Source organism: Gracilinanus agilis, chromosome 3 (assembly GCF_016433145.1).
Source record: "Gracilinanus agilis isolate LMUSP501 chromosome 3, AgileGrace, whole genome shotgun sequence".
NCBI classification, from domain to species: domain Eukaryota; kingdom Metazoa; phylum Chordata; class Mammalia; order Didelphimorphia; family Didelphidae; genus Gracilinanus; species Gracilinanus agilis.
Genome location: NC_058132.1, coordinates 270,228,443 through 270,254,034, shown reverse-complemented (window position 1 = coordinate 270,254,034; position 25,592 = coordinate 270,228,443). Strand labels below are relative to the sequence as shown.

At 37.6% G+C, this 25,592-nt stretch overlaps 1 protein-coding gene across 1 annotated transcript in view; it reads left to right on the top strand.

The window, feature by feature from the left end:
• Positions 1 to 2,278: 2,278 nt before the first annotated feature.
• GPD2 (glycerol-3-phosphate dehydrogenase 2) overlaps positions 2,279 to 25,592 on the top strand; it is a 191,745-nt gene continuing 168,431 nt past the window's right edge. The window contains exon 1 of the mRNA XM_044669859.1: positions 2,279 to 2,325. The gene's annotated coding sequence lies outside the window, so the exon portion shown is untranslated. The remainder of the gene's footprint in view (positions 2,326 to 25,592) is intronic.

Here is a 25,592-nt window from a genome sequence, read left to right as displayed (position 1 = left end):
CTTTACAACTTTCAAGTGACTCCTAGCCTGCCCTTCCCACTTCCCACTGCTCAACCTTTTACATTTCTCTCTATTTCCTCTACCACCAAGTTATTCCTCCATGGTCAAGCTGTTCTCTGTACTATATGCTCCAGAACTCTTTGGTACTATCTCCTCTCTCTAGTCTAGCTCATCTCCCTTCTGCATCAGCAACCTATATGCCCCATTCCCTTTGATTGGTATGGAGGGAGATGGATTACTCAGAAATACCTATCTGTGTTAATTTCTTAGCACTTTAGTGGATCAAATAAGGTAGGAAAAATGGTAGAAATGGGAACAGAGGTACCTCTTCAGACCAGGATGAAGGATTAACTTCTCGAAAGGAAATTTGCATTACTTTAGGAATAAGGCAAACAAAATTTTCATAAGGGACAACCCAAATTTCAATATTTCCAGTGAGATGTCCAAACTTTTTTGTTATGAGAATGAATTTTCAAAAAGTAATGTGGGGGAGGGGGTGGATAGTTAAAAAGAAGACTCCGAAGTTGTTATTTCATTAGAATAGAAAATAACAATGTGGGCATAGCAACTATCAGGGAAGATATGCACAGACAGTAAATGAATTTTAAGTTGCCTGGATATATACCAAGAGGTTAAGAGATTTGGCTAAGGTAAATGCTTGAACTTGAATTCCAGTCTCCCAAGGTCAGCTTTTTATAACAAGATTACTAGAAAGAAAAGATTTTAGCTAGGTAATTGACCATCCTCCATCCTCCCCCCCCCCACCCTGGTCCGGCAGGTTTTAAAGCTATGAGTATTTGAATGGCAGTCTTCTGTATTGTCTGGCTAGCTGGGACTTGCTAGCTGCTCTTCTGCATCAAGTCCTTTTCCATTCTCCTCCTATTCCTTCCCCCAGGGTGGCCACTATTGTTTACTATTGGGGTCATGTGGCTAGCACCTGGAGGTTTGGGGAAGAAAGGTGGTCTATAAATAGAACAGCCCAAGAATCCAAGCTGAACCCAACCTGTGGCTGACTTCCCTTCGGCTTCCCTGCCCTGTTGTAGCTCCAACAAGTGGAGCTGGGCATGCTCAGTGGGCGAGGTAGGTTTTAGGGGTGCAAAAAGGAAGCTTGCCGCTTTAGCGAGAAGACTCTTTCCTTCGCCCTTTCCCTGTCCAAAGGTGGGCCCCAGGATACCCTGTTCCAAAATCTCACTCTGGTGCGCTGGTCTGGTATTTCAGCGCGCCGGCTGCTGACATTTAGGCGGGTGCCAGGAAGCCGGGGGCACGCCTCCAAGGCCGATGTGGTTGGGGGATGGGGAAGGAGGTGGGTGAGGGGCGCGGAGGAGATGGCTTTGGGCTTTGGAGCAGCGGGGTCTCCTCCAGCCCCGTAGACGTACTTCGTGCAGCCCGGGAAGCATGCTCATTGGAGGTTGCTAACGAGGGAGGTTGGAGTCGGGGGTGGGCAGCGAGAAATCAGGTAAGCAGCCGGGGCCTCCTTCCTCCTGCTAGTTTCATGGATGTCTTCCTCGTGGGCCCCGATGGGGGTGGCTCCAGCAGCCTCCAGCGTCTTTTCCTTATCCTGGGAGAAACCCGATTTGGGAGGTGGATTAGGAGGCAAGTTATCAGTAGTGTCCTCCCACCTCCTTGCAATCTAGGGGCCGCAATCTGGGCCTAACCCAGCTTGCTTCCCGGCATGCAGAAGGAATTGCCAGACCCGTTTCTGAGACCCATCTAGAAGGGGAGCTAGAACAGACGCGCATCCCCGCCCCTGGCCTGGGGCTGGAGGGGTCGGTAGCCCCTCTGCCAAAGGCTGGGACGCTTGGAGATGCAAGGAGGGCTCCATTGGATCAGCTCTGGCGCGGCCCCACCCGGCGGGACCCGTGTCTGAGTCTGACCGCGTTCATTGGGCAGAGGAGAGCTTGGAAGCTCTGGGCCCTTAGATCCCTGCCCCCCATCCCTTTTGCGACTTCCGCGTTTCCCCTGCTGGGAGGGCTCCGCGAAGCAGAGTCTGGGGGCGAGGACCATGACTGTGGTGCCAGTCTTTCCACGGGAGGAATAGGAGAGGGCGGGGGAGGAGGAGGAGTGGAGGAGGAGAAAAGGGAAATTAGGCAAGGGTGGGGGTGGGGAACTCCTCGGTGGGAGAGACTTGGCTGAAAGCATCAGATTACACTTGATCAGCCTGTCCCGGGGTGATCTCCCGCACCTACCCCTCCCTGACCTCCCCCACTGACAGCCTCGTAAGTACCGGGTTGTAGCTGATTAGAGTTGCTAAGCAAAGCCACATCCCTGGCCATAGGAACAAGCGTCTCCTGCTCCCTACTCTGTTTCGAGAAGATCAGCTTTAAGGTGTGTGTGTGTGTGTGTGTTTGCGTGTGTGCGTGTGCTTGCCGGGTCCCCAAGGGTGTTTGTTGGACTGGATATGATCCTCTTTCCTCTCCCAGGTTCTGTTCTCTCAGGCGGTTGGGGTTGGGAGTGAATTGGGGTGAGGAAGGTTTTATAGTTTTTGAATGAGCAACAGCAGAGGGAATACAATTCTTCCTGGCTCAGTTAATAAAGTTGTTCTCCCCCTTCCCCCCACCCCTTCCGATATAGATGTGTTTCATACTTTTTCAGTGCAGTGGTAGAACTTTCGCAGGAGATTGTAAATTTGAGGGAAGTTTGGTGTCTCCTTTAAAGTTCTGCTGTAAACCTCGGTGGATGCCACTTAAATAGTGAGAAGTGGGTGGTGTTGCTTTCTGTAGCAGATTAGGGTGAAAAAGGACCAAAGGCTATTTTAGGGTCTAAATTGTGTAGGATGGAGTCCTATTTAGAAAAGAAAGGTCTTCACCAAGACTTCCTGAACGTCTCCTCTCTTCCCACACACTGTAATGCCAATGGAGCAAAAATAGATTTGCATAAAGTTCTTTGAGAGAAAATCTCACTAAATGAAGTGTTACACACTTGAGGATGTGTTCTGTAACCTGTTTGCTCTCCACTATAGTGATATTGAAGGGGATACTTCTATATAGCACTTCTTCAAGAATCACAGAGATGTACAACAGCAACAACAAAACAACCTCCATATCACGGGCCAATGTTGCTAAACTCCTTAAATATTGATCAGTAGGAAGCACTTTCAGGAAAGGGACAAGCCTTTCATGTTTTACACAGAGACACTGTCCAAATACTGAATTACCCTGTTTTCTCTCAAATCTAAATTGAAAGAGAAGCACAAGATTTTAAGTTGCCTCAGAGCACAGGAAAAATTAGTTTGTGATAGTAATAAAAATTTCCTTCTGGTGTGTACTTACACACCTGAGGAATGTTCACAGAGAAGTACAGAACCCAGCATTTTCACTGAATGGAAAAAGATCAAACTGGCAGTTACGTTTTATGTGGTCAAGAATTGTAGTTTGGTCTTCAGTAGAAAAAAAGTTGATTATTACAAACAAAGATAGGCAAGGAAAGGGACAAGTTGGGAGATTGCTGCTGCTACATGATCTCTGCTTAGGGCAGTTAGTGTAGGTGACTTTGCATTTCTGTAGGTTAACAAGTTTAAAGGAAATACAAACTTCTTTTTATAGATTGATAGTCTCATAGTAGTTCTATCATTTGTGTGCCAGGCATTTCCTGGTAGTTATGACAAGTCAGTTCTTCTCCCTTCCTTGACTTTTTCTGCCAGTCATCCCCTGCCTGGAAATACCCAACTAGGATATCATTTAATACTATGTGTAGTATAGAGAACTTTGATATGGAAAGTGAAACCACTGGACTTGATAGATTTTTTTTCTCCTTATATTTCTTGCAATCTCTGTCAAGTTACAATATTTTAATGAATTGATTATTCGAATATTGCCTCATACTTTATTAAGATAGAAAGTTAATAAATTACATCCTCCACTCTCCAAAATGCATGTTTTGTAGTTAAGCCACCCATTGGAATTTGGATTACAATCAGATTTCCCAATCTTGTGATATCCTGTTTTATTATTAATCACTAGAGTTTTCTGTGTTGTTTAACATTTCACTTCTTCCTTCTAATTCAGGAATGGCTTGTAATCAGATATATTTCTGCCACACTATTACTAAGAGTCAGTTGGTTTCCTATTTTATTTTTGTGTGTGAATTTCCCCCCCTTTACTCTGTTGTAGAAAAATAGATTTAATAAGCAAATTATGTTAAAATTTTATGCTAAATTTACACATTTAGTGTCAAGATATATGCCCAGCCTCCTTTCTAAATTTAATAACAGATCTTCAGCTTACTACTATTTGTTCTTCCTATCTATAATATCCTACAAATTGTCCTATAACCTCATGGATAGGGTGTGATTTTATGTCATTCTAGATAGGAGTGTGCTAAATGCAAATTTATGCAAAAATTATGCTGGCAGGTAACTAGTATTGGTCATTTAAAATTTTTTCATCTTGTGTATCTATAGTTAAAGAAGATGCTGATTATAGCACTAGATCTAGTTATATCTTAATCCCTCAGGAGTTATGTAGAGTTTTTATTTGTTGGGCAAGAAAGGAAGCTGGTAAATTTAATTCTTTGGACTGTGGCTTTATTTCTCTTCATCTTTTACTTGTAATCTGGCAAATTAGCCTTTTGGATTTTTCAAATCTTGTATTCTTCTGTCTACATCTAGACCTATGAGACTAGTTGTCCGTGAAAAGTTGTCCTAAAGCCTTAGGAGGTAATATTAGTCTTTATCAACATTGGATATCAGATATGTTAACTTTAACTTAAAATTAATAAGTATTTGAATGTTCCTTTTGCACAGCAATATTGTAGTTGTAGGGAACAGCAAAGATGTACTTGAGCAGCTTACAGAGTAGTTAGGGGGACAATACAAGCATATATATGAAGAGCAAAATCTGACAGCTTCCATATTTAACTGTTAAGAAATGTGATGGGGCATATATAGTATAGATAGATGATTCAGGATTCGCTGTAGTAATTAGGATAAGCTTAGAGGGTAAAGAATTAATTTAAAGAGTTTCTTCAATATTATTGAGATGGTGTGGGACTTCCATTCTGTGAAGTTGATAGCTATTATGGTCAAATTCTTTTTTATTTAGTATATGTGATAAAATGAAAGAAAAATTCTGCAATTCATCTCTTTGTGGCCCACTTCCTTCCCCCTTTTCAATTATTATCTGTAATTTTAATGTGAAGATTGTGGACAAAACATCATAGATACTCATTTTCACAAATGATAAGCTTAGCTAACAATTTCTGCCACAGAACTTGAAGCATAGCAGGCTACCCAGTATGAGGAGGCCACTCCCAAGTTATGCAAGCATTTATTCACTTTTCTTTAGAAGTATTCGTATGTGTGGGGAATTAATAGGTATTAGGGCTGTGACTCACTCCAGTTGGAAAGTTGGGTGATAAGGGAATGGTTGAACAGAATCAGGATGGTAATATCAGAGTGAGTTTTTTAGTAAATTGGAAAATATGCAGCCAAGTAAGAGTTTTTTTTTTCTAAGTAAAAGTTTGGAATGAATTGGGGGAGACAGAATTATATAGTGGAAAGAGAAGTGGAGAATCAGGAGGTCTGGGTTCTAATTCTGATCTCTGACATTATGTAGTTGGGTAACCCTGGGCAAGTCATTTTAACACTGTGGGTCTCAGTTTCCTTATCTGAAGTATATATATATATATATATATATATTATGTGGTTCCTTGGAAAGATCACTGGATTTTAAGTCATAGGAATTCAAATCCCTTTTTCTTGTTTTAGATTTGAACTTGAACAAAAGAGATACTGGGACAGATCTCCTTATAAAAAACGGACTGGATGATTTATGATATCTTTTACAGCTTTAAATATATGATCCTATAAAGATTTTGTAATCTCTGAGATTCTCACCATATCCAACTTCAAGGTGATTCTAGATAGGAAGAAAAATAGTAAGCTAAAGATTTGTTATTGAATTTAGAAAGGGGTGGCATAGATCTTGACACTAAATGTAGATGATTTGCATCTGTCAGTAGGTGAAAGAAAGCCAGGAACTTTCTTTCTTCCTCATTTAATTAGCTAAGAAAAATTGATGGGGTTAAAGTGGTAGGTGAGAGAGATAAGGGAAAGAGTATCTGAGAGCCAGGATATCAGTGACAGTGTTAGAGTAGAATAGCAGTATTAAATGACCAATGTTGTAGGAATAGAAAGGAAGTGATGAATCTTGGTGACATACAAACGGCGGCAATTTTGGCATTTTCCTGATGTGGGGAAAGAAGAAATAGGTGCAATTAGTGATCATATCAGTTCCATTTTCATTACCAAAACAAAAGTCAGGCACTCATTACCTCTTGCCTGGAAAGTTGTAATATACTTATTTTTATTAAAAAACCCTTTCTTTTCATTTTAGAATAAATATTGTGTACTGGTTCCAAGACAGAAGAGTGGTAAGGCAAAGTAATGGAGGGGCCATTTCCCCAATGTCACACAGCTAGAAAGTATTAGATCATGTTTGAACCCAGGACTTCCCTTCTCTAAGCTTGGTTTTTTATCCACTGAACCACCTAGCTGCCCGCTTCTGGTACATGTCTAATTGGTCTCTTTTTCCAACATAGATACCAAGTTAATTTTCCTAAAATGTAGGTCTAATCATGTCACTCACCTGTTTAACAAACTTCTGGGACTCCTTGTTGTCTTTGAGATGAAATACAAATTCCTCTGGCATTTAAAGCCCTTCAGAATCTGGCTTCAATCTCTTCAATCTGTCTTTCCAGACTTATTGCCCATCACTCTTGTAATGTAGAAAATGGTAGCACTCTTTCTTACACATTTTATGTTCTAGTCAAACTGGGCTTGTGGCTATTCCCCATACATGACATTCCATCACCACAGCCTTGGGATGCTCTTATTTTTGACTTTCTTCTCCTGGAATACCCTAATTTCTTCCCAAGAATTTGCATAGGACCTACCTCCAATTGTTGTCATTTCTGATCCCCTCCAAGTTTTATTCTCCTCCATGAAATTACTTTGTATTCACTTTATATATATTTTGTGTGTATATATATATTTCTTGATATTTCCATTGTTCCATTCTTTCTTCCTTTCCTGAACACCCACAAGTTCCCCCCAAAGTTCTTGACTTTACTTTTGGCTTTGTAACACCTAACGCATCAATTTTTGAAAGAAGAATTTCTGATTCTGTAATACTGATGATAACTTTTTCTTGTTCCTGGTTCTGTTCTTCAGTTCTCATGTTATGTTATGCTTCTGAAATGTTGAAAATTTATTTTTTCTTCTATCACTTATGCAGCGCAGGTTTTTCTCTTTAATCTTTTACACTGTATAACATTTTTTTTAGTTTATCAGGCTCTTTAGCTTTTGAATATTCCTTATAGTCCTAACCTATGCATTCAGTTGCAGTTTTCAGTTGCCATTTCTGAACTCTTTCAAAAACAGACTTCTGACAAAGAATTAACTCATTTTGAGTCAGACAATGATAATTTGTGGTCAGGTTTTATTTAGGTTAATAGCTGGTTGTATTCATTACAATAAGCTAGTAAGAATTCTCTTTCCTTTCTGTAATTTAATAAATAACATTGATTAAAAAGCAGAACCAAATATTTTGGGGATATATATACATATATGATTTATTTTATTGATTAAAAAAAATTCAGTCACTTCTAGTTGTACTGTGCCCAAAAGGATTTAACCCTCTCTTTTAGTAAAGAAATAGTTAAACAAAACAATGGATTGAGAACTCTGTATGACAGTGTATGTAACACACTGTCTCCATAGTCACCTATCTTTTCCCTGACAAGAAGAGGAAAACATTTAATTTTCTTACTACTAAGACCAATACTGGTCATTTGCAATTACTCAGAATTTGGCTTTTTAGTACTTTTTTCATTTATCTTATTGAAGTCTAAACATGTCTGTGACATTCTGTATTTATGTTTCATTTTTAAAAAAAACCTTCTGTCTTAGAATCAGTACAAAGTATTGGTTCCAAGGCAGAAGAGTGGTAAGGGCTAGGAAGTTGGGATTAAAGTGACTTGCCCAAAGTCACACAGCTAGAAAGTGTCTGAGGGCAGATTTGAGTACAGGACCTCCCATTTTTGGCCAGTCTTTAACTTTTTACCCCTTATGTTTGATTTTATGAAAGGCCAGAGTTCTTTCTGTTACATTTTTACCTTCCTTTCATCTATTGTATTAGCTATTTCTGTCTGCTTTGTATCATCTGCAAATTTAAGTATATTATATATTTAAGTCAATGATTTAAAACATTTAAGAGAAATAAGTTCAAGAATGGAACCCTGCCAACCAAGAATTCCTTTCCTTATACTATAATTATTATTATAATCCATATAATAAATTTGTGTGCATATAAATATATACATGTACACACACATTCCGGTTGCTCAATTAGTTACAAAGTCACTTGCTAGCTTTTCTCCTATCCAACCTACATCTTTTCATTGTGACACCATGAAAAATTTGTTTCTTATTTCTACAGAAATCTAGGTATCTTATGGTTTGATGGCATTTCCTTAATTTATCTGTCTAGTAGCTATCAAAAAGGGAAACAAGGGCCCAGGTTTGTTGAGAAAACCCTTAGGGAATCCATGAATATTCATAGTGGCCCCTATTTTCTTTATTTAGATCTTTTAATTGAAATTCTCACAAAATATTTAATAATCTGTTGTGGGTTTCCTCCCCCCCTCCACCCTCCTTTGGATAGCATGATCATTAAGCTATAATTTGAAGAATTCATCTTAACACTTTTTGAAAATTGGAACAATTTGCCCATCTTTAGGCTAACCTCTAGACATTTCTTTTTTTCTCTCTATGATTCAGAAAGACCACAATTCATCAATTGTTACAAATTATTTCTCTACTCACTTTTAAAGGTTACACCTTTAGTATTTGAAATACTACTATAGTATATCCACTGCATTCTGCAAACCTCTCCTAACTGCCAATGGCCTTAAGATAAAGAATGTATTCCTTAGCTTGGCATTCAAGGCTGTCTACAACCTGACCCCAACCAACTAAGACAAACTTTTTTCCCATTATTCCTTGTCTCCAGTCAGATGGAGCTACAATACATGTAGTATTTCTTGAACATTCTGCACGATTTCTGCCTCTTCACCTTTGCTCATGCCATTTCCTGAAATTTCTCCCCATCTTTATGTAACAAAATTGTGCTTATCCTTCATGGCTCTTACCTCAAATGTCATCTCAATGCCAGTGGAAGAACTTAAATCTTAGAATCCAAAAATGTTGTACCTAGGAAAGGACTTTATAAATCATTTAACCCAACTCTTGTTTTATAAATTTACCCAGTCACAGAGAGTTTAGATCTAATGACTTCTTATCTCTTTCTTTGTATTGCTGTAGTACCTTTCTAGACCTTTCATCAGGCACACATCATTTACATCGTCTCATAGAGCTTTCTGTATTACTGATCTTATCTCTGTGATTAAAATTTAAACTCCACTGGGGCAAAAACTTCTGAACTTCTGAACAGCTCAATAAATCCCATAGCATCAAATACATTTTTTGCATGTGGTAGGTTCTATATAAATATTTGTAAAGCAAATGAATGTCCTCCAGGTTACAGATAGCTAGTTTTTAATTGATTAAGGACTGAAGAACAGGGACTGAAGAGAATATATTATATAAATGTTATATGTACAATAGGATATATATTTAGATATAGGCTGTAGACATAGTTTCCAAATAAAAAATCCTACTGACCATAGTTTCTGACCCTAAAATCAGAAACACTTGGTCCAATGAAGGTTATCTGCAAATTATAGAAAACTGACTTCTTTTCTTGAACCCTGGACTACCCTGGAAAATCCTAACTGTGTAGTTGCCCTAGACTACCATAGCATAGCCATCACAGACCTCCTGTTAGTTTCCAGCAATTAAGAAACCACTTTGTACCAGATTTGCAGTAGTAATATCTAAAGGGAAAAGAGAAAAAACCAATGATAACCCTGTGGAGAACAATCAGTTGACTCTGTAAAGGAGGAAATAAGATTTTATATGTTCAATATGAGACTAGGCTAGGTTGGCTTCATCTTTAACCTCTTTCTATTTTTTTTTGGAGAGGGGATAAATTTTGTTTTAACAAAGCAAAAAGTACACAAGTATACTTCCCTAAAATAGTCAAGAGGAACAGTATAAGTGATATTACAATAAACTATAATGCAATCTTATTCTTTTGTAACTTACTTTTTTCTTAAAAGAAACATCCTATTTCCATATCTATTTCCTATTTCTACCCACTAGTCCCTCTTGTATTCTCTCCTTGCTTTCATCAAAACAATGTCCAATGAAAACATTAATCATCTCATGAGTTTAATGTATCACTAGGAATATTTGTATTTCATCAGGGGATAAAACTTAAGCCCTAGGAATGAAAGTCTAACCCTGGAATTGTAAGCATCAGTGGGTCAAATAGAAGAGGTTTTTTTGAGGGAGAGGGCTCTGCCTTTGGGATTCTGAAATCACAAAACCATGAAACTGAGCAAATTCTGAATGTCTGTCCTCATGTCCAGCATTAGCTAGAGTTGAACTTCGTGCTTTCTTAAAATTCTCTTCCAGGTCAACTCTCCTATCTTGTGGTATTTGATTGCAGCCAATCCAGACTATATGCATAATGTTCATAGGACTATAATAAATTTGGAATTTGGAAGGGATGGTAGTTGGCTGTCTTATCTACCCAGTTATTTTACAGATGAGGAAACTGAAGCTCATAAAAGTGACTTGCCCAGGGTTACATACATAGTATCAGAGGTCCTCTAAGCCCTACCTTATTTTTCCTTTTCAATTTTCCTGCAGCCCCCATTTTTCTTATCTTGGGCCTCTCTTGAAGGTGCCTTCCCCACTGCTACATCATGGATTTCCAAATATTCTAATTCCAAGATCTTTACCTTTGAAGGCTCAGCAACTTGTCAGACTTTGTCTGAGACAAGAGTTTCATTACCATTTTGATAGGTAGAAAGATAGTGCATGTCCTTCCAGTAAGAATAATTTTTGCATATGCAAAATGTATCTAATAATAATTTTTAAAAATCAGTGGAAAAACTTGAGTTGTAGTATAAGGTATAAGTAAGATGTAAGGAAGTGGAAAGATAAATTTTGGGGAGGAAGAGAAGAAGAGAAAAATGCAAAAATCTGTCAACTTCAAGAAGGGGTTAATATTGAATAATAGGAACATTGTGAGAATTGCTGAACAGGAGACAGAGTTTCAAAAGATTTGTGATTTCATTCATGTGAGTAACGATGGTGATTTCCCACATTTCTGTAGCCCTTTAGGGATTACAAAGTATTTCCTCCCAATAACTTGGTAAGCATTACTAGTACTCATTTGATTTTAGAAATGTGGAACCTGGGGGCAGCTGAGTGGTTCAGTGGATTGAGAGCCAGGACAGATATGGGAGGTTCAAATCTGTCCTCAGATACTTCCTAGCTGTGTGACCCTGGGCAAGTCACTTAACTCCTATTGCCTAGCCCTTACTGTTCTTCCTTGGAACCAATAGACAGTATTGATTCCAAGATGGAAGGTAAGGGTTTTAAAGAAAAAAAAAAGAAGGAAATGTGGAAACTGAGGCTGAGAGGTTAAGCACAGTGCCTAGTACATAGTAGGTACTTAAAAAATGCTTATTGACTGTTTTTTTAAATGACTGCAGTCAGTCAAGACTAGGCCAGGGTACCCATCTGGTAAGATCCAGAGTTAGAACTTGACCTCAAGTCTTGTGCTATCCAGTCTAGCACTCTTTTAATTCTATCATATTCCTTCTCCATGGCTTATTAGATAGTAGACAGTTTCCATGAGCTGCTCTAGTCTTCAGAATCCATCCTCTGGTGGCCAGGTTTCTGGTGATTAGACTTTTAGGACTTGACTCAAAGTCTTGAGAGTAGGAATTCTCTGAGCTACCTCTCCACTGTTATTTATATCAGGATGCAAGAGATTATTTCTATATTCTGATTAACCAGTGGATCAGGCCTTTAGTGGAAGAGATGACCAAAACTATAATAGTTCTAGAGGAGTTGGTTAAAAACCAGAAATAAAATTAGATTTTCCCAAAAACTTATTTTGAGAGATCTTCAAAAGAGAGTTAAAAAAAACCAAAACCATAACATGGACAAGAGTATTGAACTAAGAATCCAGAAGACCCGGAGTTCAAATCTTGTTTTAGGTACCTATTAATTAAATGTATGACCCTGGGCTAGACTTGTCTGTCACTTTTCAATGTTTCATGGTACTATTATAGCATAATTTCATGAACTTAGGCAGTTTATCATTATATTTTCAGCTATTAGCTTAAAAAATGTACTATTCAATTTAAACTTCCATATTTGTATTATTAACTGTTTCTTCCCTCAACCACTTTGTAAAGCTATGTATATATTAAGATGATACTTTCTTGTTGTCCCAATAAAGTTACTACAACATATGTACCCTATTTGTGTGTGCGTGCATGCTATCATATATAGATAATATCCTTACAATCAGAAACACACATGCATACACATGTATGATATATCCTTTACTAAATCATACTCTAATGTCTCATTGGCCTGGCATTGATCCTGGGATTTTGAAAGCTAAGTTAATCGAGTTTATGCTCTGGTCTTGTTAAAAATTTCCAACTGGAAAAATTTTGAGAATGATGCCAGAGTGACTGATGATGATGATGATGATGATGATGATGATGATGATGATGATGATGCTACCTGTCTCCTAAAAGGTCACAGATTCAAGAGAGGGAGAAAAAAATTAATCTTCATTAATCTGAAAAAATAAAATAATTACATTAAAAGCAAGACTTGGAGGACAGGCCTGGTGACAGACCCAAGTTTAGTTCAAAGACTCAGAAAAGTTCATCATCAAAAGATTTTCCATTACGTGATGATGAATGATGCTTGGCAACAGCCTCTCATGAAGACCATTCACAGTATTATGAAGAAGTGACTTTTGACACTAGAGTATTAAAATTACTGCCATTGTGAAATTTTTTGGGAGAAACAATAGCCTTCTAGCTTAAGTTCTTACCAGTTAGTGTATTATAGGAGAATACTTTATAGGAAATTTAGAGAAATCTTTAGATTTTTATAAACATTTATCTGTTTGGGTCCATCATTTGTTTTTATAGATGCTCCCCTTTGTTCTTTGACTTACAAATGATACCTTGTCTGGTCTTAGTCTTTCAATAACCCTTTACTGAGTGCCTGTGTCAGAAATGTTATTAGCTTGTAAGCTGCTTAAGGGCAGATACTGTAGAACATTTTATCTTTGTATCATCAGTACCTTGCACAATGTCTTGCACAGTCTGTCCTTAATGCTTTTTAAATCAAATGCCTACTCCACCTTTAAGAGACTTCTTGTCCTTTAAGATTCACTCAACTGAAATGCCACTTTCTCCATAATACTGTACTGTTAACCTCCATCAAAAAAGCTATGCTTCCCCTGACCTCCATATAAGTCTTTCTCTTGTGTTCTTATAGTTTTGCATTTTCATTACTGTATGGTTGTGATATATTTATTTGTGTTATATTTTTCCCATTGGGCTAAAATTCATTTATTAAAATATAAGTAGTTGCCAGGATGGGGAAAGAGGAGGGAGGGAAGGAAGGGTTAATGTCATTCCACTTTGATTACAAAGGTATTAAACAAAGGCAAGAACCACGGGGAAATAATAGTGGCAGACACCTGGTGTGATTGAAATCAGTATAGTCCAGTATTTTTCCCATTAGACTAAGTCAGGAGACCTGAGAGAAAGGACCATTTCTTAATTATCTTTGTATCCTTCTCAGCATGTTACTTTTAGGATTTTTGAGTAGGAAGGAACCTGAGCAATTTTGTCCAGTCTTTTCATTTTGTACAGGAGAAAACTGAGTCTCAGAGAGGATAAGTAAGCTGTTTGAGATCATACAGCTTGTTAAGTGTCAAAATGGGGTCCGGAGCCCAAGGCTCCTAACTTCAGGGACAGGGGGTTTTCTCTTAGCCTTTAATACTTAGAAGAATTAACTTGACAATCTTTACAAAAACTTAAAGGAAGAACAGACAGAAGATTATTTAATTCTGTTTAGGTGTACTATTAGAAAGAAAATCTGCTTTTCTTTCTGTTCTCTGCTAATTGGACTGAATTTCCTTTTTTAAAAACTCTTTCCTTCTGGCTTAGAATTGATACTAGGTATTGGGTTCCAAGGCAGAAGAGCAGCAAAGGCTAGCCAATTAGGGGTTAAGTGATTTGCCCAGGGTCACATAGATGGGAAGTATGTGAGGCCAGATTTCAACCCAGAACCTCCCATTTCCAGGCTTGGCTCTCGAGCTACCTAGTTGCCCTATTAATTTCCTTTTTGATACAATGAAGATTATAGGGGATCATAGATCTAGAGCTGAAGGGACCATCTAATCTATCTTCCTCATTGCCATTATTTCTAATCCTTCTTTTACAGATGAGGAAACTGAGATCCAGGGAAGTTAAGGGACTTTCCCAGGGTCAAACAGGCAAACAAAGGGAAAGCCTAGAATTAGAACCATTATGATAACACTGGTACCATTTATTTCACAAGGTTGCAAAGAAAGTGTTTTGTCAAAGTGTGGTTCCTATCATGATGACCTAATAATCATCTAGGCGACCTTCTCATTACTTATCCCCTTTATTTGCTCCTTTCTGCTGGTGACACTGAACCTGAACAGATAACCACAACTTCACATGGTCAATTTTATTATTTTATTATTTTTATTTAATTAAAATTATTTTTATTTTTATTGTCATGCAGAACACTTCCATATGGGTCATTGTTGTAAGAGCAAAGTCATATAAAACCCAAATCCCAAAATAAAATAAAAAATACACTGATGTGAAAGACAACTCCAGCACTTGTTCCTCTGGAGGTGGAGAGCATTCCCCACCCTAAGTCCTTCAGGATTGTCCCAGATCAGTGCATTGGTCAATCTTCTTTAAAGGGACCATGCCACATAATGTGCCTTCCAGGAATGCCTTTCACTGGCACACCAGGAACAGCTTTCATTGGCTTTTCATCTCTGGTCTTGTGCCCACCCCATAGCTGAAATGTTTTACAGCATGTGAACTTACGTGTTCCCTTGTTGCCAAGGAATTCAAGGCAGGTTTTAAAGTTGTGTTCTTCCTAATGATACTTCTTAGTGAGAGAAATTTTAGGATGAAGTTAAGAGGAAGAAATTGGGGCACAAAAAAAGACTATTGTCAGAAGTAGCTTTGCTGGCAGGGTATATCTATCCTCGTACCCATTTTATTAGACTGACTTTAATCACTTCAGGTCAAGTCAAGTATTTCTTCAGTGTTCATTATGTGCCATTTACCTTCATAAGTTCTGGGGATACAAATACAAGCAAAAAAAGATAGATCCTGTCTTCAAGGAGCTTACGTTATGTGGGGGAAAGACAACATAGACAAGGGAGCTGAAAGACTGAAAAACAAAGTTGGGAGTCCATGAGAATGAAGGCTGACTTCTTCAATTTGGAAGTTTCAGGAAGAATTTAGTAATGGGAAAAGGGCTAGCCACAAGGGTATAGGGAGAAGTCATTATTATTTCTTCATTATTTTTGTATTTATTTCATACTGCTTTACATACATACTAAGTGGTATGACATTAAACTTTTTTTCCTCTCCTTATTTAAATAGATGCATTTCAATAAATAGGAAGACTTTGAATTCTTTGTTACTTTCTAACTTCTTCTCATGTGATTTCAAGTGGCATGCTTTTTGCTCTTCTGATTATGCTTTTTTTGCTTGGCCTTATAGTTTCATAAAGGTATTTTACTATTTCTTAAAATGGTATCATATTAATTGTATTACATAATCCTACTACATTAGTGTACTCCAATTAATTTGACTGTTCCTCTATTGTTGGATCTCTCTTTTACATCCAGTTTTTTATAACTAAAGATAATGGTGTTATAAGATCGTTGAATAGAGAACTTTTTAAGAACTCTCCAAAACTTGATGTGTTTTTCTATCTGAAATGATTGGGCAACTAGATAGCACAGTGTATAGAGTGCTGGGCCTGAAGTCAGGAAGTTCTGAGTTCAAATTGGACCTCAAATACTTACTAGCTATGTGACTATTGGTAATCATTTAACCTCTTTTCCCCTCAGTTTCCTCAACTGTAAAATGTAGATAATAATAGAACTTAGACTTTCAATGTTGTTGTGTGATTGAATGGGATATTTGTAAATACTACTTAGCACAGTGCCTGCCACTTAGTAGGCAATATACAAATGCAGGCTATGGTGAATGCAATGTTTATGATTATTTTTGTTAACTTATACTACACACTGCCAGATTGCAAACCATTAGAATCTTTTTTGAAGCAGTTCTTCCAGCAATGAATGAGTATTTTTATTTTTTAGAAATCCCACCACCGTTGAATTTCAGAGCTTTCAATTTTGCCAAATTAATGGGCATACATGGTAGCATCTCAAAGTTATCTTAATTTTCAAATGCTAGTAATATTTTGTTTTTTCTCTTATGAAAATTTATTTCCATCCTTTGACTAGGTGGACTGGGTGTTACCTTTAAAGATGTTAACAGCTCCATATATGTTAGTTCTCAGATTTTATCTGTCATGTTTGGCATTAACTCTTCAAAATTTATGATTTAAGAAGTTTAAATGTCTATGAATGTGAGTGGCGTTTGTTCTGGCATTGTCAAGCATGAAGTAAATATCTCTCTGTTTTGGTGTCCATTTGCCACCTGCATGGGGTAAAGAGCTTTCTTGAACCTTGGATGAAAATCCACATTTCTTTTGGTATTCATTATAGGGTTTAGAACTAGAAGGGACTTTATAGATTATCTACTTTAACTTGAGGAAACAGATACCTATTCAAATAGACTAAATGATTTGCCCAAGATCATGCAGGTAGTAAGAAGCAGAGCTGGCCCTTGAACTGAGGTGTTTTTGAGCCAAGCTTGATTTCATGGTGAATTTTAATTTTTAATGAGCTCAGTCCTGAATAAAATAAACCAATATCCAGAATTTCTATTAGGGCAGGAGGGAAGGTGGTAAAGAGGAGGCTAGAATGCTATGTGTGCTGATCCTCTGGTTTCATTTCCATTGGTAATTCTGATTTCTGTGTATGTTTGAGTAGGGATGGATGGGATAGGGCATAGAAGTTCAGAAAAGAATGGAAGGGTCCATGGATGATGGCACGTACGTCCAAAATGTGTTGAGTAGTGGTCAGGGACTAGAATTGGCTGATGGAACAGCTTGACATTCTACATGTTGGCACATAAAACTGAGGGTCATTGACTCCTTTTCCAGACTTCTTGCCTCCAAGGTAACCCGAAGCAGTGAAGAATACAGGCATGGCTGAGGACCTTGTTTGTGTATAGTTTGGATTAGAAGACTCAGATTTTCTATCCAATTGTGATTTTATGACCAGGGTTTGGCTCTGACTTTGCTGTTTCTATTTTATGTGATGTTGGGCTAGTCACTTTCTCTCTCAGGGACTCATTGACCTTATCTGTAAACTGAGTGAAGTTCAATTAAATGACCTCTGTAGTCCCTTGCAGGTCTAAATCCTGTGATCCTCTGAAATCATTTCTGGATTCAGGATTAAGAAGTTTTTCAAGGGTGTGTCTGTTCTGCACACTGTTCCTTTGAAAAGTTTAGGAGTAGCCATAGAGCTGATTGCTTTTGATTCAGGCACCCTCCTTTTTGATTAGTAAGACACAAGGTCTCTGATGGTCTTGGTGCTTTTGTCAGAAGTCTGTAGCTGATTCTGAAAGCAATTTCCTTCTCTCTCTGATCCAAAATAAATATCAGGAAGCACTATAAAGGATGGAGGACAAGAAACCATTCATGTGGGTTCAAGTTATGTCCTCCTAGTGAAGGTTAACACAGGTCAGAAACCTTTGAGTGGGCCTCCTGCAGGCATTTTATTAAATCAGCCAAATAACTGAACTACTAGAGATAGAAGTATAAACAAATGGACTCCATGTGACTGGAAGCTGATGGAAAGTATGCCAACTGTACCTGACCTGTTTGGAAGATAACTTTCTAAAGGAAAGCACCCTGTATGTTAGACCTGCTTTGGAAAAGGCATTGTGTTCTTGACGAAACATACTGCAAACACATCGTTGTGTATATATAAGGAAATATTCTTGCTGGGGAGAGTGATTAGAGCAGGATACACTGATTCCCATTTGCCATTTTTATGGAGTAGGGAGTCTTTGCTTCATGTCACTCCTGTTGTCAAGGATGCCTTCCATACTCCTCTTCATTCTGGTAAGCCCCTTTCAGATGCTCCTATAGTCTCCTCCAAGGCTTCCTTTATTTCTCTGTCCCCTTTTCCTTTTTTTTTTTCTTTGTTTTTTTTTCCTGTCCCCTTTTTTCAACAATAACTTTGCTTATACTTCACAGAACACTTGTTCTGTCTGGCTTATGTACCTGTTGTAGAATGTGTTTGGTTCTGGGAACCACAATTGAAGAAAGACATTGTATAAGGTGGAAGGTATCTAGAGTAATATAAGAAGCAATTTAAAATTCAACTACTATGTATGAGGGCTTATGTCAAGCATTGAGGAAAAAAGGGTGAGGACCCTACATTTTAAGGGGAAAAACATACTTCCATAAATACCTTCTAGACATGTGCAAATTGAATATGAATTTGTTTTGGGAGTACACTAGGGAAATTCTGCAAGGCAAATGAGCTGAATCCTGAAGGAAACAAGGGATTCTGAGAAGGATGGGGAGCACTCAGTAAAAAGAAACATAGATGAAGTGTTGTTGTATATGGTGACCATTAGTACAGCTGAGCATGATGAGATTCTTGTTAGCTACAGATTAGACTAGATGGCTTCTGAGGAGCTATTATCCAAGTTCATACAGGAAGTTAGGGAGACTGGGAAGGGCAGTAGCAATAGCCAGAGACTGGGGAGTCTGGGAGTGGTATGATCATCCTCAGAAGAAAGGTTTTTTGGCTCTGGGCAAGGAGCAAGATTAGCTGATAGTCAGCAATTCCTATCTGACGCTGGGCTTTTTCTACCATGCCCCCTGCATTAGATACCATCATCTTCCCCCCCCCACCACCTTTTTTTTTTCCCAGTTTCCTCATATTTTATCTTCCTCAACTAAAAGGTAAGCTTTTTGAGGGCAAGACATACCTTTCTACTTGCATATTTATTCTCAGTGCTTAGCACAATACCTAGTTCCTTCTCCTGCATTTCCCCTCATCCCCCCCCAAATACCTGGCCCCTAGTAAATGCTTAATAAATGACTTGTTGACTAAGAAGTTTTGAAGTTGACAGGAGAGTGGGGGAGGAGTGAAGAAGATAATTTCTGTTTTGAACATGTTGAGTTTGAGATATCTATGGGATATCTAGTTTGAAATTTCACTAGGCATTCTATGATATAGGACTGGAGCTCAGGAGAGAGAGAGAAGGATCTAGGAGTCATCAGTCCAGGGATAATTTGGACCTAGGAATTTAGGAAGCCACGAAGTGAGAGTATTGAGAAAAAAAGCAAGAAAGGACCCAGAGTAGGTCCAAAGTTAGTGAATATGACATAGACAATGAATGAGCAAAGGAGACTGAGGAGCGTAGGAGAACCAGGAAGATTAAGTGCCATAAAAATTCAGTGGACAGAGTATCTTGGAAGAGAAGGTAGTCCACCAAGGCAAATGCTACAGAGTTCAAAGAGGATGAAGATTGAGAAGAAGCTATTAGGTCTGGCAATTGAGATCAAAGATAACTTTGCAAAGAACAATTTCAGCTGAATTAAGAGGTAGGAATCCAAGGTCTTTGAGTACATGTCATACAAGGATTGATTGAAGGCACTAGAAATATTTAGCCTGGAGAAGATGGAGATATAGGGAATGATCATTATTTCTAATTATCTAAAGGACTCTTCTTGTGGGGGACAGATCAGATATGCTCTTTTAGACCTCCTTGGGGGCAATTTGCTCTTTTAGACCTCCTAGGGCAGAACCAGGAACAAGAGGTGAAAATTACACTTAGGTAAATTTAGTTTTGATGTCAGAGTTAAAAACCAAAATAACAACTTAACAGTTAAAGTTTTCCAGAAGTGGATTGAGTTATATCTTTTCAGTTGCATTCTTAGAAGGTTGGCCACTTGGTGAAATTAATGTTTTTGACTATGATAATCTATGAAACAAAGAAAATTTTAAAAATGCTCCTCAGTCCTTTGAGGTCTTCTGTTTCTTTGATATTAACTGAGCATCTGTGAAAGGAATAAAGGATTCAAAGAATTCCAGATTACAGACTCTGAGCATTCACTAAACTGTTGGTATTCTGTAAGCTTCACATTCATTGAATGAGTGGACCTATTCCTGGAAGAAATGGTTCATTTGTATGGACATCCTAAGTATAAAACCAGAAAACGAAAGGAAGATATGCATAAATGGAAGTCTGGTGTATAGGGTCTCTCTCCCTGGATCTGATAGAGTTGGCTTTATGGGCGTCCAAAGGAAACTAATGTACAACCCGCTTTGGGGTCACTTTCTTCTCTAGGTTGTGGAAGGCTGGGTTCCTGGGGGTGGCTGACTACTATTGCCCTCAAGATTCTAGGGGTAACCCCAAGGAATGGGTGACTTCTGGTTTGCTTCCTTTAATATCAATAAACTAGTTGACAATTAGCTTTTTCATGAGAATAATTGCTAAAAAAGTACAAGTGCAGGGGAAGTTTTAGAATCAGTACTGTGTATGGGTTGCAAGGCAGAAGAGTGATCAAGGCTAGGCAATGGGGGTTAAGTGACTTGCCCAGGGTCACACAGCTAGGAAGTGTCTGAGGCCAGGTTTGAACCCAGGACTTTTCATCTCTAGGCCTGGCTTTCAATCCATTGAGACACCTAGCTGCCCCTATCATAGAAGCTATTGATTAATAACAGTGTAAGAATTTAGGGTGAATGATAGTACAAGAATCAAAGGTACAGTGAATGTTTCATCCATCTTCAGTCTCTGCCCCCAAGCCTCAATGCCTAGTGGATGTTTCAAACTGGATGTCCCAAAGACATTTAAAATTCAAAACAACTCATTATCTTTCCCTTAAATCTTTCCTTTTCCTTCCAAACTTCTCTATTTCTATTTGAAGGCAATGCTAGTATTTCAGTGGCAATTTTGGCTCTACTTCTCCCTCATCCTCCTTGTTTAACAATGCCATATATATAAACATTGTTCAAATAAATTCCCTTCTCTCTGCTCACATAGCTACTACATTAATGCTGGCCTCTTTAACGTTTCACCTTGATTATTGCAACTGTCTCCTAATGGGGCTCCCTGCCCCATGTTTTTCCCCACTCTAGCCAATTCTATATAACTCTAACAAAGTAATTTTCTTTAAGTTCTGATGTGACCATATGACTCCCCTACTCAACCAATTCTAGATGTTCCCTATTGTTTCTTGGATAAAATATAAACTGCTTTTTTGGCTTTTAATACTCTCAATAATCTGGTCCCAAGCTATCTTTCTAGCCTCTTTGAATATTATTTTCCCTTTTGCACGCTATGATCCGTCTAAACTGGCATACCTTTGCTCAGGCCATACCTCCTGGCTGAAACATATTCTCTCCTTCCTTTATCTCCTAGAGCTCTTCTCTTACTTTAAGATACAGCTCAGGTATCCTCTTTTGCATTAAGACTTTTCTAATTGTTCTCCCTATACCTACTAGTGTCCTTTCTCTGAAACTACTAACTTAGCTACTTTGTACTCAATTTATGTTTAAGCTGTGCATATTTTTATATATACTTCTCCACTCCCCCACTGGCATGTAAGGGACTTCACTGGGAGTAAGGGATTGATTCTTTGTGTTTGTATCCCCAATGCCTAGTACTTAATAAATACTAGTTCACTGATTGTTTCAAGTCACCTAAAATATCTGCAGACATTAGAACTTGGATCCTTTAATTTTCCTATGTGTTGTTTATCTTGCTAGACCAGTTTATTTTTGTCCGTTCTTCCCCTACAGATAAATGGCGAATTGAAATGGTGGTAGGTCAGGTACCATCAAGATTGAAATCTATAAATATAAATAATTGCTATTAATATGCAGATTACCCTACTTATTTCTTCTGTTGTCAGCTGGGGTTATTGTGTTTCAGGTAGCACTTGATCCCCCTTGCTTGTGGCTGGTGGGCCATATTCCAGAGTGCATCTGACTTGTTGAGATGCAACTCTAGGTGTAGTTCTGTTTTAAGCATTGGTCCAAAATCTAAAGTTCAGGGATAATGAATTGAAAGGAGAAAGAGCTGGGGTGGGAAGTCAAATGCAAATAAGCCTACCCTAGTGAAATTAAAAGTTACTTGTGTTGTCAGAACTCCAGGAACTTCCCTCAGCCAACAATTCTTCTATTTGGTACTAGCTTATTAGTATGAATGGGAAAGGATAGCTTTTCAAAGGTAGAATTGTTAGATTCAGTGTTGACCCCAATTTAGCTTTGTTTAATTGATTCCTGTTTATAGGTTTTCATTTTGACTAATTTTCTTCTCTTCTTTCTCTTGCTTTTCCTATGTTTCGTTAAGAATGTTGGATTATCTGTACTTATTAAAAATATATAGCTTTGTTCATCTGACTTGGAGCTAATATAGAAAAATTTGACCTTTTTGTTATGACTCTTTTTCTCATATTAGTAGGTTCCATCAAACTTATTTTTAAAAAAAGTTATTTTATTTTCAGTTCTGAATTCTCTTCTCTTATCAATTGAGATGGTAAGAAAAACAAAATCCATTAGAAACATCTATATATTTGTGCATATATAGACATATGTACATATATATGCTATAGTCATACTAAACAAATTCCTGTATTAGCCATGTCCCCTTCTCCCCAAAAAAGAAAAGGGGAAAAATGTTTCAATCTGGACTCAAGTTCTCTGGTGCTGGTGCTGGCATATTTCATCATGAGTCTTCTAGAATTGAGGTTGATCATTGTTCAGACTTACCTTTCACTGACTGATAAAATGACCCTAAGAATGAATCTTGATTCTATTAACTTTCTTCCACTGTTCCTCTTTGAAATGATTTTTAAAAAATCAATAGTAGATCTATTTTGCATTTTTAAACTACTTTCATCTTGGGATTTCAAAGCTCTTTGTAAGCATGGCGCATAGCTTTTTGATGACTTTGATTGAAAGGTATCATAAAAATGCAAGGAAATAAATAAAATGGGAAACATTTAAATTCAAAGAAACAGGTACAGAGCCCAAGGTTATAGAGTTTGTGGGAGGTAGAGATTGTGAAAATGTTAATCTTTTAATTCTAAATTCAGAGCTTTGTTGTTTTTACTGAATTTTAAAGTCAGAATCCTTAGATAAGCTTGAATGATTTATTATTTTTATTTATATAGTACCCCAGCATTTTTCTAGTCTAGACAGTCACTTATTCAGTAGCCTCAGCTATCTAGAACATGACCAAGAATCAGAAAAAGGACAAAAAATATCCTCTGAGTAGCCAAAATAGATGGCAGAGAAATCTATGTACTGTAAAATAGTTTGTATTCAAAATAGGTTTCTAGTTTCTCATTGAGACCCTAATCTAATAAATGGTTATTTTTCTAGATTTAGTGAGTAAGAATTACTAAAGTGAAAGGCAGATAAGCTTCTGGAGGCCTGATATCAGTAAGAAGTAATTGCAGATAACCTCATGGTGAAAAAAGATCCAGAAAAATTGTAAAAAACACAGACAGACACACACATATGTTATATATATATATATATATAAAATCCTGGATCCTAATCATCCAGTCTAGGGCTACTTAATGTGTCAGTAAAAGTTTTATAATGTCTCATAATTGTCATTGTCTTCAATGAAATTATTAATTGTTTTTGTGATTTGTTCTTTCACTAAATTATTTTGGAGAATCATATTATTTAATTTCCAATTAGTTTTTGGTTTGCTTCTCCATGTATTCTTACTAATAACTATTTTTATTGCATTATGATCTGAGAAGGTTACATTTATTATTTCTGCTTTTTTTGCATTTGTTTGCCATGTTTCTGTGCTCTATTACATGGTCCATCTTTGTGAATGTTCCATGTGCTGCTGAAAAGAAGGTGTATTCCTTTTTGTCCCTATTTATTTTTTTCCATATATCTATTAACTCTAATTTTTCTAGGTTTTCGTTCACCTCTTTTATCTCTTTCTCATTTATTTTTTTCTTTGATTTATCTAGATCTGATAGGGGAAGGTTGAGGTCCCCCACTAGTATGGTTTTGCTATCCATTTCTTCCTTGAGCTCCACTAGCTTCTTGTTGGAGGGAATGTGGCAAAATTGAGACATTAATGCACTGCTGGCGGAGTTGTGAACTGATCCAACCATTCTGGATGGCAATTTGGAACTATGCCCAAAGAGCCATAAAAGAATGCCTGCCTTTTGATCCAGCCATACCATTGCTGGGATTATACCCCCAAAGAGATCATAGATAAATAGACTTACACAAAAATATTTATAGCTGCGCTCTTTGTGGTGGCAAAAAACTGGAAAATGAGGGTATGCCCTTCAATTGGGGAATGGCTGAACGAATTGTGGTATATGCTGGTGATGGAATAATATTGTGCTCAAAGGAATAATAAACTGGAGGAATTCCATGTGAACTGGAAAGACCTCCAGGAATTGATTCAGAGCGAAAGGAGCAGAGCCAGAAGAACATTGTACACAGAGAGTGATACACTGTGGTAAAATAGAATGTAATGGACCTCTGTACTAGCAGCAGTGCAATGACCCAAGACAATTCTGAGGAACTTGTGGTAAAGAACACTACCCACATTTAGAGGAAGAACTACAGGAGTGGAAACACAGAAGAAAAAGAACTGCTTGAACACTTGGGTTGATGAGGACGTGGTTGGGGATATAGAGACCAAATGACCACACCAGTGTAACTATCAATAATATGTAAATGTCTTGACTGACCACACATGTTAAAACCAATGGAAATGCAAGTTAGTTATGGGGGTTGGGGTGGGGCTGAGAGAGTGAAGGGTAAAGTAAAAACATGAATTATGTAACCATGGAAAATTTTTCTAAAAATAAAAAAATCTAATTAAAAAAAATAAAAAAACAAAAAAAAGTTTTATAATGCACAGCCCCTGAGGATGTCTCTATAGTATAAAAATTGATGCTTATATTAATGACCTGAATCATCAAGAAAAGGTTAAATGTTGTTAAGGATGATGAAATGGCAAACTACTTCAGTATCTTTGTCAAGAAAACCCCACAGATGGTATTGGTATGAAATGGTCCATCATGTCACAAAGAGTCAGATGTGACTGAACAACAGTGTACTTTGTTTAAGAAGGCAGGGAAATATAATTTTTCATCTGTAAAATGGGTATAATAATATAGCACCTACCTCCCAGGATTTTTGTAAAGATAAAATGAGATAATATTTGTAAAATGCCATGTAAATCTTTTATTTATTTATTATTATTTTTTCAACCCTTACCTTTCATCTTAGAACCAATACTGAGTATTGCTTCCAAGGCAGAAAAGTGGCAAGGGCTAGGCAGTTGGGGTTAAGTGTTTTGCCTGGGATCAAACAGGTAGGAAGTGTCTGAGGTCAGATTTGAAGCCAGGACCTTTCTCTATCCACTGAGCCAAGTAGCTGCTCCTTTGCTTGTAAATCTTAATGAGATCTATAAATGCTAATTTTGATGAT